Raw genomic sequence first — 12,696 nt, 5'->3', positions numbered from 1 at the left:
TGATAGTTCGCGCTGATGGACGTAGGAAGTGTTACAAACAGCTGATGGATCGGCGAAGCGTGTTTCTGGAATATCATGTTTTTGTTGCTGCAAGTGATTTTTATGCAGTTTTTGCAAAGCTATATGTGGAAGGAAACTGTGACCTAGGACAAGCTGATGGCATAAGATGTAAGTACAACTCCTCCAGTTTCATATGCAAAAAAAATTATTGCGCTAGCTTACTTGGTTGCAGAGCTACCGGGATTTAAAAATAGTTACGCAAAACAGAGCGTGCCCGCTCCGATCGGCTGTAAAGGGTTAAACATGAGAACAAAGTGTGGGAAACACTCTTACTCTGAGCAGTTCTTTGCATTGTGTCTTGCTGTTGGAGTCCTGCTGCCATGTGGGGGTGTGCTTGGTCTGGTTGCATGAATCGTTTCCCAGCATAATACTGAAATATAATGAAATGATCAATGTTATTCACCTATCAGTGGTTTTAATATTGTTGCTGATCGGTGTAAATTTAGTACTCATTAGCAGAATAGACCACCATCTTGCCATCTTAAAACTGCTCCAGGCTTTTTTCATTGATCTTTCATTCCAGAGCTGCAGAATCCTATTAGTGTATGTCACCAATAAAAATCAGTAGGCAGAGGATATATTCAATGGCCTTTCCTCATTAGGAGATGCCCACCAGCAGGCCTCAGGGCAGATCAAAAGGGCTGGTCTGAATATCACCTTCAGGAATAAAGATGTTTTTTTTTCTTTAAAATCAACTCCAATCCTCATGTTTCACTGCGTGAGGCATGCAGAAGTAAAACTGTGTGAGGTTTAACAGACAGTGTCCTCTGGGTCTGAGTTTGGCTGTTTGTCTTCCTGCCTTTCAGAGGTGTAGTCTTTATGGTCTACGAAGCTATCTCCAACTGGTGAAATAATAATTTGCACTTTCTATTGTTCAGATGGGTACAAAATAAAGAAAAACACAAAAACTAACATGTGGGATTTAGATGCTTCTTTAATGGGGAAAAGGGGCTCAATGGAAGGCTGATTAGTTTGATGCGAGCCTTATTCTATGGCATTATGCTTCCTATCGATTTTCCTAAAAAGTCTGTCTAATGGCTCATGACCAGTAGACACAAACACAAAAGTGACCAAGTGAGCAAACCAATCAGTAAACAGTGGAAAAAAGCCCCTGTTTGCGATAAGGATAAGGATATACACATAAAGATAGACACGAGGATAACCCAGGTCTGATAGTGCCGTTGTATCGCATAACCGTACTCAAGACCACACACTTTTAAATAAAATGTCTTTTTATTGGAAAACTTTAGTCCTGTGATATGCTGAGCTGTTAAAAAGTAGAATAATATGATACAATATTTTAGATGTATCATGCAGTCCTAAGTGTTGCTTTAACCTTCCTGGAAAACTGAGCTGAATAAGAGCCTTCTCAAGAGAACGCTTACTGTAGAAATGCCTGGATTAACTGCACTTACAGTATGTAGTAAGGCTGTGTGAATGTGTGTGTGTGTGTGTGTGTGTGTGTGTGTGTGTGTGTGTGTGTGTGTGTGTGTGTGGCAGGCCATGTGTAAGGCAGCCGAAAGTGGTCGGAGCCAAATTGCTTTATCGTTTGTGGATGAATTGAATAAAGTCATATCTGGCTTTTTGGAATGTTACCACAGGGTTCAGGAAAATTGGTTAGTGGAGCAATCTCGCTGAAATTTCCAAGATCCTGTTACACACTCACAAGGCACTCAGTGAGGACGGTTACGGAAAAATACCTGATGGGTTTGGACAAAGGCAACTTCACTCAAAATCTTCATCATCTTTTACCCAAAAACATAGCTCAAGAGTCCAAGTCAAGACAATTTGAAGAAAAAAAAAGCTGGTGTGTGAAACACCAGTGGTACACTGTAAAACCTGACAAGTTAAGTTAACTCAAATGATTTGGGGAAACCGATTGCACCAATTGATTCAAGTTTTATAACTTAAACAGTTTGGGGTTATTTAAGTACTTTATTAGAGTCCCAAGAACCCAAAGCAAATATGATAATGTAACTCAAATGCATTATGTTTATTTACTCATTGTATTTAGTATGTTTCAACTTAAACCATTAAATTTCTTGTACTAAGATGCTGTATTTATTCAAACTTATTTAAAGTGTTACATGCTCATATTCAAATTAAGTTAAATTAACTTAAATAGTTGTATTTAAACAACTTAATCCAATTGGGGAAACCGATTGCACCAAATGGTTCAAGTACTATTAACGCAAAACCAAGCTATTATTCTTTCCATTCAGTTTTTATTAACTTTAACTGCAGAGAAAATACAGAATGAATACAACCATACTTTCAGTCATAACCTATGACTGCTAAAGCCATTATCAAATAACAAATAATTAGGCATTTTAAAACTTGCACTTTTAGGGAATTTTGAATGTTTTTTGTAGCATTTTGAAAATCGATTAAATGTACAAAACACAAATTTAGTCATGTAGACCTGATACATAGGTGTACATCATAAAAAAACAATAGTCTAGAGGCAATTAGAGCCATAACAATCACAATTTTAAGTAACATTTAGTATAATAATGAAATCACATGCACTACAGCAATGCAACTATAGAAAACAGCTGAACTAAGGATGTCACTAACAAAAAGTATTCTCAAAGGTATTTGTGGCTTCGCAACAGTTTTGCCCAGACCTCGAGTGAACTGGCACTCATCACACAATTAAAAAATAAAGCATGAAAGTATACTGTACATATTGACTAATTATCAGTTATCTCGCAAAAGATTTCCATGTAACTAAAATATGTTTTTAGAAATAAGCTTAAGATTACACACTATGTGAAGATTTTTTTCAATCACAAACAAAACGTCAAATATGGATTTTCTCCTTATTCTTAGCTTTCTCCACATTGCCTTTTAGAAAGCTAATTACCCAGAACAAATAAAACTATTGAAGCCATTCACAGATAACTGAAAAAGCACGAATATAGTGACCAGTGAAAAACAAACATCATCTGCACAAGCTCATTTTTTAGTGTCTGCAATTTTGGTTTTAGTTGCTTTCTCTCATCGTCTAGCTTCAGCAACACTACTTGAATGAACTCAAAAAAGCCAGTATACTTCATAGGATAGCTCAGATGCAGAGCATAGATTAGCCCAAACAAAGACACCAGGGCATCAGTCCATGAGTGATGAGTCATAACAAACTGATCTTCAAGTTCTATGAACACTTGGCGTGGTGAGAAAGGAACTCCTCCAGGCACCTCCTCTTCATCGACATCAGCAACCAGAGCAATTCTATGGCTTCATAGAACTCAATTTCACCCTAAGATATAATACAGAGTGCACAATTATTCATCCGTAATATCTCTGTTAAAAGCATAAATACAAATGTTCAGGCACCTTTCTTCAGTTTTTCAAATTCTATATATCATAACATGTTTTAAGTTGACAGTGAAGGTTCATTTTTCATTCATCCAGGTAGTCAAATCAAGGATGAAAGAAGTTTATAAGTCATTCAACTTCACGTCTTCAACTTTCAACCCAAGTCCAGATGACTTATAAACTCCTTTCAACCTTTTTTAAATTCAAATGTGCAAATTATTGTAATACCAAAGTACCTTGCATGTTTTGAAAATCTCTGAGGTACATTGGTAGGCCGGCCAGAACTGCTGTTCTAGTTGCATAGATGTCGTTTGTGTCCTTATATATATATATATATATTAGGGCTGCCACGATTAGTCGACTAGTCACGATTACGTCGACTATCAAAATCGTCGACGACTGATTTAATAGTCGACGCGTCATTTGAAGCTTTGTAAGATCCCAAAAGCAGGAATAAGTAGCAGGATTTAAGAGTGTAATAACGGACTGAAACAGAAGATGGCAGTACTGCATGTACAAGGATGCCAGCTGCCGTTAAACCCCGAAGAAGAAGAAACTGTGTCCCAGAATTCATAGCGCGGCCCAGCGCAGTTGTCAACAATGGCGGCAGCTAGTTAGTTTTAATATTACTCTTATTATTCTTTCTGGGTCACAAAATAAACGTTTAACATATTTTCAGGCGAGAATGTAGCTGTGTAAACCTCAAATATCTGCTCAGTTTATCAAGACACCACATATTTTCAAAAGCGCTCCGACGTTTTCGGAGGCGTCTGTTACCCACTAGCTCGATAGCTAGCCGGGGGCCATGAGAGCACCGGACTCCCGGCAGATCGTTTTCAAACCCACCGCCCTACTCAGGTTAAACATATACAAGTCACTTAGATAACTTAAAAATGTTATTGTTTGGCTTTTTTCAGTATTTTATTTGTTCCTGAGTAAATCGGCTGAGTTTATTAAACTCCACCGAAACAATCTGCACATTTAATTAGAATTCAATTAACTATCATCTTGTCTTTATTTTTTGTTAGCACAGACCTTAAGCACTTAAAGCTGTAAGCTAATGATAGTTATATAAGAGCAGATGCTGCTGGTGCAATAAGCTGTACTTTTACGTTCAGTGGATGATGATCTGATTAGTCGACTAATCGCAAAAATAATCGGTGACTAGTCGACTATCAAAATAATCGTTTGTGGCAGCCCTTATTTATATATATATATATATATATATATATATATATATATATATATATAAATAAATAAACAAACACATAACAATGGCAACTGCCAAGCAAGCAGAATAATAATTAGTATCTTTTAAATACCTGTTTTCCATATGCCGACAAAAGCTGCTCCATCCTTTCACCGACCCGTCCAGTTTTCCTCTTTTTGTAAAGTCCAGTCAGCTGAGGAGCATAATCATCCAGTGCAGCATAAAACACATGTGGCAGATTCTGATTGGTGATCCGATGAAATTCAAAGTAGAGCTGAAGAGAATTCCAAAAATATTATAAGCAAAACACAGCATACTATATGAGCAGCAAATGTTATATACATAGTTGTACTTACCTGTGTCTCATGAAAGAGTGCTGGCCATGGTCCCTCGCCTGGCAAAATTTGAGGTTATTGGATGAGGACGATTAACTTTGTCAGAATGTTGGTATGGAAAGTGCAGAATTGCTCTGTTTAAGTCTTCTAAGTTAAAATATCTCTTAGAAATCAAACCTTTAAACAATGTGCCAACTCCACTGAAATGACACCTTCAAACAGGTCGTGTAGGAAGTCAGGTGGGAAGCCTGTGACAGGATGAAAGAAAGAGAGATGGTCAGAAGGAACACAGGTGTTTTTAACACCATAGTTTTCCTTAATGTCATCATTCTGAAGCTCTTGCACAATAATTATCATGAGCATCTTTTGTTCTCATTACATAATTCCCTGTAACAGCATTTTCTGTTTGCATTTCTGTTTGGGTGGCATGACAAAACCTACAGAAATATGTAGACCTGAAACTCTCATTGAAACCAGCAAGTCCATGGGCAGAAGGTTGTCTGCCACAACAGAGTAGACAGTGCCTTTAAGACATTCACCAAGAGTCTCAATGTAGGCACCTACTTCTTCAAGAGTTTTCAGATCATTTAAGAGTGGTGACAGCATTTCCTTACACCCAAACTGGCGTACATCATTGGAATTGCACAGCAGAGCAAGCTGGGTGCAGTGTAGAGCAGAACAAGATTTAACTGGAAAGTTTTCCAGTGTCCAATAAACTGCAAAGACTTTATGTATTTTCTTTGAGGTACCAAGTGGGTTTGTGATCAAAATCATCCACATAAAGTATCATTGACAATTTCTGTCCCTCTTGTGACAGTAGAACATTTTCCTGGTAGTAGGATCCATCACAAAATGACATGAAATGTCCAGGAATCTGTGTGGGTGCTTGTTTAATTTCTTCAAGCACATCATTTTTTTTCAACAACAATTGCAAAGATGTGAGAATAGGCACATACATATAAGTGTGCTTTGACGATTCAATTAAATACTCCACAGGTTTGACATATGGAAAATTTTCTTCATAATATGATTTCCTCCTCTTTGCTGTAGATAGTGGTCCTTCAGATGTGACACATTTATGTAAAACATTACTATCAGAAACTGCCTGACAAATCTCATCCACCAGTTTGTCCGTATATGTACAGTTGTGCTTTTTCAGTATATCTACAACTGATTTTCTAACCAAAGGCTGTGATAACAAAAACAACTGATCAATATGCTCAATAATCTCCTGTGTTGCTCTCTGGGACACATGGAGAAGGGTCTGCATTTTCAAGAAAAATCCAGCCAGATTGTATTGCAACTGCTCTTCTAAACCCTCAATTCCACTGATTTCACTGGTGGATGCCACTTGATTGTCATCTGATGACTCTATTGAATCAAGCTGCATGTCATCTTTTTGTTCTACATTTATAACACTTTGCACAATGCCTTCATCGTAACTTGTTGAATTTTGGTGGTCTCTGCATTTGTGGGCATTGAAGGTTGAGTAGACATTGGTTTTAAAATTGCAGTTCTTGAAAGGACATGGAACAGTTTCTTTTCGTTTTAAATGCCCCCTCAGATGGATAAACATTTGGCTTTCAATAAATGGCTTTTTAAAATTACACATAGAGCAACAAAATCCATAATTATTCAAATCTGGATAAGAACCGTCTTTTCTTTGCGTGGGAGTGTGCATTGTTGACATGTGTATCTTTAATGAATTAAATGTATTAAATGTACACATGCATGTGTTGTAGAGACAGGGTAAGGGTGAAATTGTGGAGTACTGACCATGGTTGAGCCGATAATGCTTCAACAACATGACTTTTATGGCAGTAGAAAAACTAGACAAACTACACAACTTGCAATTCCACATTTTGATACCAAATCGTTTTAAAATCACCTTTACTGGTTGTCTTTAGTGCAGTGCTGGATGATCTCTCGGCATGCTACTGCTCCTTCAATCGTCAGACTGTAATAACACAAAAGCCATGAGGACAGAAAGCTAGCAGAACAGTTTTTACTTTTACTTCACTTAAAAACAGTCAATCTGAATAACACAAGCTTGGAAAACAGTAAGATTTATTCTTGCACTACAGTTCATTTTCAATTCAGGTTGGTCAACTACTCTATACGTTATAAAATAATAAAGCAATTTTACACAAGTGAAGTACACAATAGGCTAACCCTTGGAAAGTACAGAGTCAGAAACGTTTAGGTTTGGTGCAGTGCAGCTTTGAAAAGGTAAATTATTTCGCGACTAAAATGCCACTAACCATCATATTCAAAATTTGTGAAGGCGAACTTGTCCGTTAAACTCTTAAAATTAACACTAAATAAATTTTCTACTATTTTCACTGTGCAAAAGTAGGCTACATTTGAACTTGATAAAGGTCAGAGTCAGAAAAGCGTAAACACTGATTTTACCAAAGGTTTTGTGGCATGCAGTTTGCAAAAATCAGACTACTTACCAACTATTGATTGAAACAAGCCACCAACCGTTAATTTTTTAAATTGTGAAGGCAGACTCCATACAGCGCTAGGCGGGAATTGTGTGCTGGCAAGCTAAGTTACGAGCTACTACAACAAAGTAGTCTGATAAATTACAACGAAGTACAACTAAAACAAAGCAGTCTGATAAATGTACGTTTTGTATGCTAGAAGTAAGCATTAACAAAAAAACATAAAAATAACTTTATCTTGTACTTTCCACTCTCTTGACGAGGATCCTGTCTCATGGCCGGGCAAAACACTGGGGGCGGGGCTGTGGATGATGACTAATACAAATGAATTAGCACAACTTAAACAGTTTAAAGCAACAGTACTTAAAACGTTACAAAAACATAATGTGTACTTATTACAATAAAGTTATTATATCATATGTATACTTTTGGGTCTACCTAACACACTTCATGAAAGTTACTTTAACTATTTTTCAGAACTGAGTAAGAACAACTTACTTCTTTTAGTAAGATGCACTGTTGGGTTTTACAGTGTACATATCGGAAAAATAAAGTTTGTTTTGTTTTGTTCAGTAGATCACAGAGGGGTAAGATTCATTAAGATTCCAATATTGTTCTTTATTATCGATAATAAAAGGCACAAGTGTGTACAAAGAAGAAAAAATTGCTTTTGTGACATTCATTCATCACTAACTGTGGCTGGAGGATAAGATAATGGTGCTTACAAAAGGGGAAAACACACTCTATAACTTAAATCTCATCACTTTTCTGCAAGATGTTGTCTTTCAAGATGTTACCTTTGTAAATATATGATACATTTTCAGTCTTTAAATTCTGGGGATTTGTCTAGATTGTACCCTGCCTCTCACCCTATGGCAGCTGGGATAGGCTGCCTCGCATGATCCTAAATTGGATGTACTCAGATGAAATTCTGGGGCAGTTATTGGTGAATTCCACAATTTATATCAAAATATTTTGAATTTATCACTACTTTAATTTAGAGCTCTGACTGAGCTCTTCTTTTTGCATTCTAGTCAGGCTAAAATGAGAAAAGCTGAATATATCATCATTAAATTGAGCATTTTTAAAACTATTTTCACATAATTCTAAACATCAGACTCTCCTGTTGTGAAGCTGTATTAGCACACACAGTCACCAGCGACTTCATTAGAACTACCTGTTGAACTGTTTATTAATGCAAACATCTAATTAGCCAGTTGCATACCAGAAATTCAATGCTGGTATGTAGAACTAGTGAAGACCACCTGCTTAAGTTCAAATTGAGCATTTGAGTGGCAAAGGAACTCATATAAATACTTTAGTGTAGTTTGTTGTGATAGAGAGGTATTATCTTGGCACACTTTGGGCCGCTTTGCACCAAATGAGCATCATTTAAACACCACAGTCTACCTGAGTTGCTGACCATGTCCTTGCCCTTATAGCCACATCAACCCTTAATCTGATGGCTGCTTCCACCATGTCACAAAGTTCAGATCATGTCTTTTCACCTGTGTCTCATGTGCAGCGGTTGTGTGAGTGAATACAATACAGTGAATTTTGGAGCCATCAGTATAGAGTTTTTGATGTGTTTGAGAAATATGGGTAAGTTCAAATCTAGCCACAGATTAAGGTGATCAAATGTAGCATACTCCAATTCTAGGTTCTAGAAGACCCATCGGTATTATGAAACATAGTAAGAGGAACAGACGAGTAAGTGGGAGGGGTCATTCAGGTGCAGTAGGCTTATTCACAAGGTGGTGCTCAACCAGAGAGACTCATAGGCGACATAATTGGAAGTTCAATAAATCCTTAATGTTTTTTTCCACATGCCACAGTATGTTTCTGTGTTCTAAAGAAAAGCTGAAGCAAATACATTTCCAGACAGTCAAATGATTTGTGATAGATGAAAAGCCGATTACCTTGATCTGGATTTTTTTTGTCCCCCACAGGGATGTGATAAGATTTTATTATAACTGAAGTGTAAATGAAGTGCTGCTTGATATATTGCTTTATATTTATTGTATGAACTGAAATTAGGAGGCACAAACCTGTAAGTGCCTGGATTGTGTTGACATTCTGGTATTTCTTATTTCTATATTTCTGTGTTTGAATCTAATTGTTCCCTTTGTCCCTGAAGCACTAATCCTAGTTAATTGTTTTAAATTAATGTTTCCTTTTTTTAGATAATGTGATCTGTATTCCTGGTCCTTCTGCCTTTCTTCAGGGCTTCCCAGTAGCAACCTGAGCTGACTAAGCGCAGAGTGGTGTGGGATGGCACTTGTCTTTTTAGTGGAATGATGTGCAGTGATATTTGGGTAGGATAACTTATGATGAGTGGAGAAGTCAATACTTTCCCAACCTCTGGCTCCTCCTGTTGTTTATCAGAACTGCTTGTATGCTGCATACCCTGACTACTACTTTTGCTTAAATGAAATCTATAACTATTTTCCTAAGTAGTAGTTTTTAGACTATACTAGCAAATTAAATGTACACGGGGTGACTAAGATCCCAAAATCAAACTGCTAAGAGGCCCAAAGGGTTCTCTCTTACCTTTGTCACTTTCAATTGTTTTTTTATTTTATTATTTTATGTTATTCATGAACATTTCTATCACAAAGTGGTGATCAACACATCAGTTTGTCATGTCCTTAATTATGGTGCAAAAGTTTAGACAGTAGTGAAGAGAGCATGTGCATGCTGCATCTGTTTGCCCTCAGTATGTAGTTGTGTATATTTGTGTGTGGATGTGTGTGTTCATCTTTGCAACGTGGGGCAATTTGATAAATGGCACCAAAGTAGAATAGACTGGTGTTCAGATGGCTTCAACCTTGTAAAGATGTGACAAATGACGGAGCAGAAAGTATTGATTCCAATCTCTCTGGTGCAGTGTTTCACTGTGAAGGCTGCGCACTTGCAGACACACACATACTCACACTATACATACAAACATGGCTGGGAAGAAGCACAAGGACGGTGCACATGCAATGAAAGGATTATGTGTGCATCTGTGCGTGCATATGTGTGTATGAAAGTATGTCTGTGTGGGAATTAAAGGACACGGATTTCAAAAAAGACTGTACGTGTTTGTGTGCTGGTGACATAAATAATGTGCTGTACCTTGTTGGTTTGTGCTAGCTGTGGTCTTCGAGCATGTGTAAGTGTGTGTGTGTCTTTCTTTGACCATATGTGTGTTTCTATTGTTAGTTGTTAGTGTTTGGATGCCAGCAGGAGTCCCTGGTCACACACATTAAAGTCTCATCTCACTGTGTTTTTAAACCAGCTGTGTTTCTCCACGCTGTCAAGAACATTCAGTGGCCCGGTTGATATCTCTGAGTGTGTGTGCGTGTGTGTCAGCTGTGTGTCAGGGTCATGGACGTGTGCGTGACATTTTAGCATGATCACATAAGAGGGCAGAGGTCAAAAACAGCTAACCAGAAGTAGAGAGGAAGGGGAGGTAAGGAGCTCATCACAGGGAAGGGAAGACCAGGAAATAATTAAACAGAAGGGAAGAGGAGGATAGCTGGTCACATTTCCTCAACAGACAGATAGCATTCTTGGAAGGGCAGGAATGGAGACCCAGTGTCCCCTTTTTTGTCTGTTACATGAAGTCACACATTAATTATTCAATCAACAGTGTCCTGTGGTTGATTTAAAAACAACCTCCTAGCCTTTCACTTGCCACAAAGAGTCCCCAGAGTCACAGTCAGTGGATTGTTGCTTTGGCGCAGCAGTGGTATGGATATGTGGCTAGATAGCTGTGTTAAAGTTTAGTAGTTATTAAAAATGTATAGCCAACAAAATGCCAAAGAACATATGCAATATTACAGGAAACAGGCACCTCTCTGTTACTGCAACGCGCACTGCAACCCTGAATTTGAGATTTGCCATTTCAGCAAAAGCAGATGTGCTGTACAAGTAGAGTGATGTGATAGTGATCTTGAGGACTTTCTATTGGAAGCACTTCAAGTATTGTTGGATTAGAAGAAACCAAGTGAAAATACCTAGAGCTGGGAAATTAAGCTTCCACTTTATTATCCTAATATGGACACTTTTACTTCCAAACCAACATGGTGTAGGCCGAAATGCTGAACCTGAAGCTTTAAACACAGTCACAGGTTTTGCATTAATGTTTCATTTGCAATCAGTGGAAGACACAAGAAGTCATTTATTTAGGGGCGATCGTGCCTCAAGAGTTGGGAGTTCGCCTTGTAATCGGAAGGTTGCCGGTTTGAGCCCCGGCTTGCACAGTCTCGGTCGTTGTGTCCTTGGGCAAGACACTTCACCCGTTGCCTACTGGTGGTGGTTAGAGGTGGTGAGAGGGCCCGGTGGCGTCAGTGTCCGGCAGTCTGTCAGTGCGCCCCAGGGTGGCTGTGGCTACAATGTAGCTTGCTATCACCAGTGTGTGGATGACTGGTTGTGTAAAGCGCTTTGGGGTCCTTAGGGACTAGAAAAGCGCTATACAAATCAGGCCATTTAAATAATAGGAAATAATGACTGGATTTTACAGATTTTGCACTGCCTGCCAGTTAAACAGAGAGCAAATAACTTTTGATCTTATTTTTTTAAAAATAATCATTACATTTTATTGACTCTGGGTAAGGATGATTATATTGTATCACTGTCCATGACTGCGTAAATACATAAAATTGGAAAATTAGAAAATATTCACCAATCAGAGACTCAAGCAAAGAAAAACAAAAGAGCTTTTGCATTATGGTCGATTGTTTTAGGCTATCTTGTTCCGGCAGTTCACAGACTATTTTAAGGGTTGTACAATTTATGCATGCAGCATTGATTTAGCGAGACAGATAGAGATAGATAGATAGATCAAAACAGTCTTACAGCAGTTTGTGAAGCAGTCACGAAATGTCATCTATTGATTTGTGTTCAGGGACACAAAATCCTTTTTTTTTTCAGTGACTGCCACAAAGTCTCAGGGCAGTTTGTGAAATACTCTCAAAATTACATATTTTGTGTATATAACATTTTCATTTGATATTTATTTTTACATTTTCACTTGCCGCCTAGTTCGGTTTAAGCAAACATTTACCTTCTTAGGTTTACAATTACCGTTGCCTGTTCATTTAGAAGTTGGGCTGACTGTGCAGTGCACCTGAATACTCAAGTCTTTAGATGTTTTTGTTTGTTTGTTAAATGTGGAACTATATGCCATCTCAGCTAAGAAATGTGACACCCCTTACTTTCTCAGCAGTGATCTCCATGCTTAATTTCACCTCATTGTTGCCAAATTTGACTTGTAGTTGCACTTTAGCAACTTGGAAAGAAATGTTTGACATTTTGCTATGAAAATTAAAAATGCAGTGAT

The 12,696-nt window shown here is 37.8% G+C and overlaps 1 long non-coding RNA gene across 1 annotated transcript; it reads right to left on the bottom strand.

The window, feature by feature from the left end:
* Nucleotides 1-4,803: 4,803 nt before the first annotated feature.
* LOC308398659 lies at nucleotides 4,804-7,645 on the bottom strand. Its single transcript, XR_013971996.1, has 5 exons — nucleotides 7,380-7,645; nucleotides 6,812-6,880; nucleotides 5,101-5,171; nucleotides 4,945-4,982; nucleotides 4,804-4,862 (listed from the first exon to the last, which is right to left on the bottom strand). It is a non-coding gene; the product is annotated as an uncharacterized lncRNA (long non-coding RNA).
* Between the last annotated feature and the right edge of the window lie 5,051 nt (nucleotides 7,646-12,696).

This window comes from Rhamphochromis sp. 'chilingali', assembly GCF_963969265.1.
Source record: "Rhamphochromis sp. 'chilingali' genome assembly, chromosome: 6".
Lineage (NCBI taxonomy): Eukaryota > Metazoa > Chordata > Actinopteri > Cichliformes > Cichlidae > Rhamphochromis > Rhamphochromis sp. 'chilingali'.
This window is presented reverse-complemented; position numbering and strand designations above follow the sequence as displayed.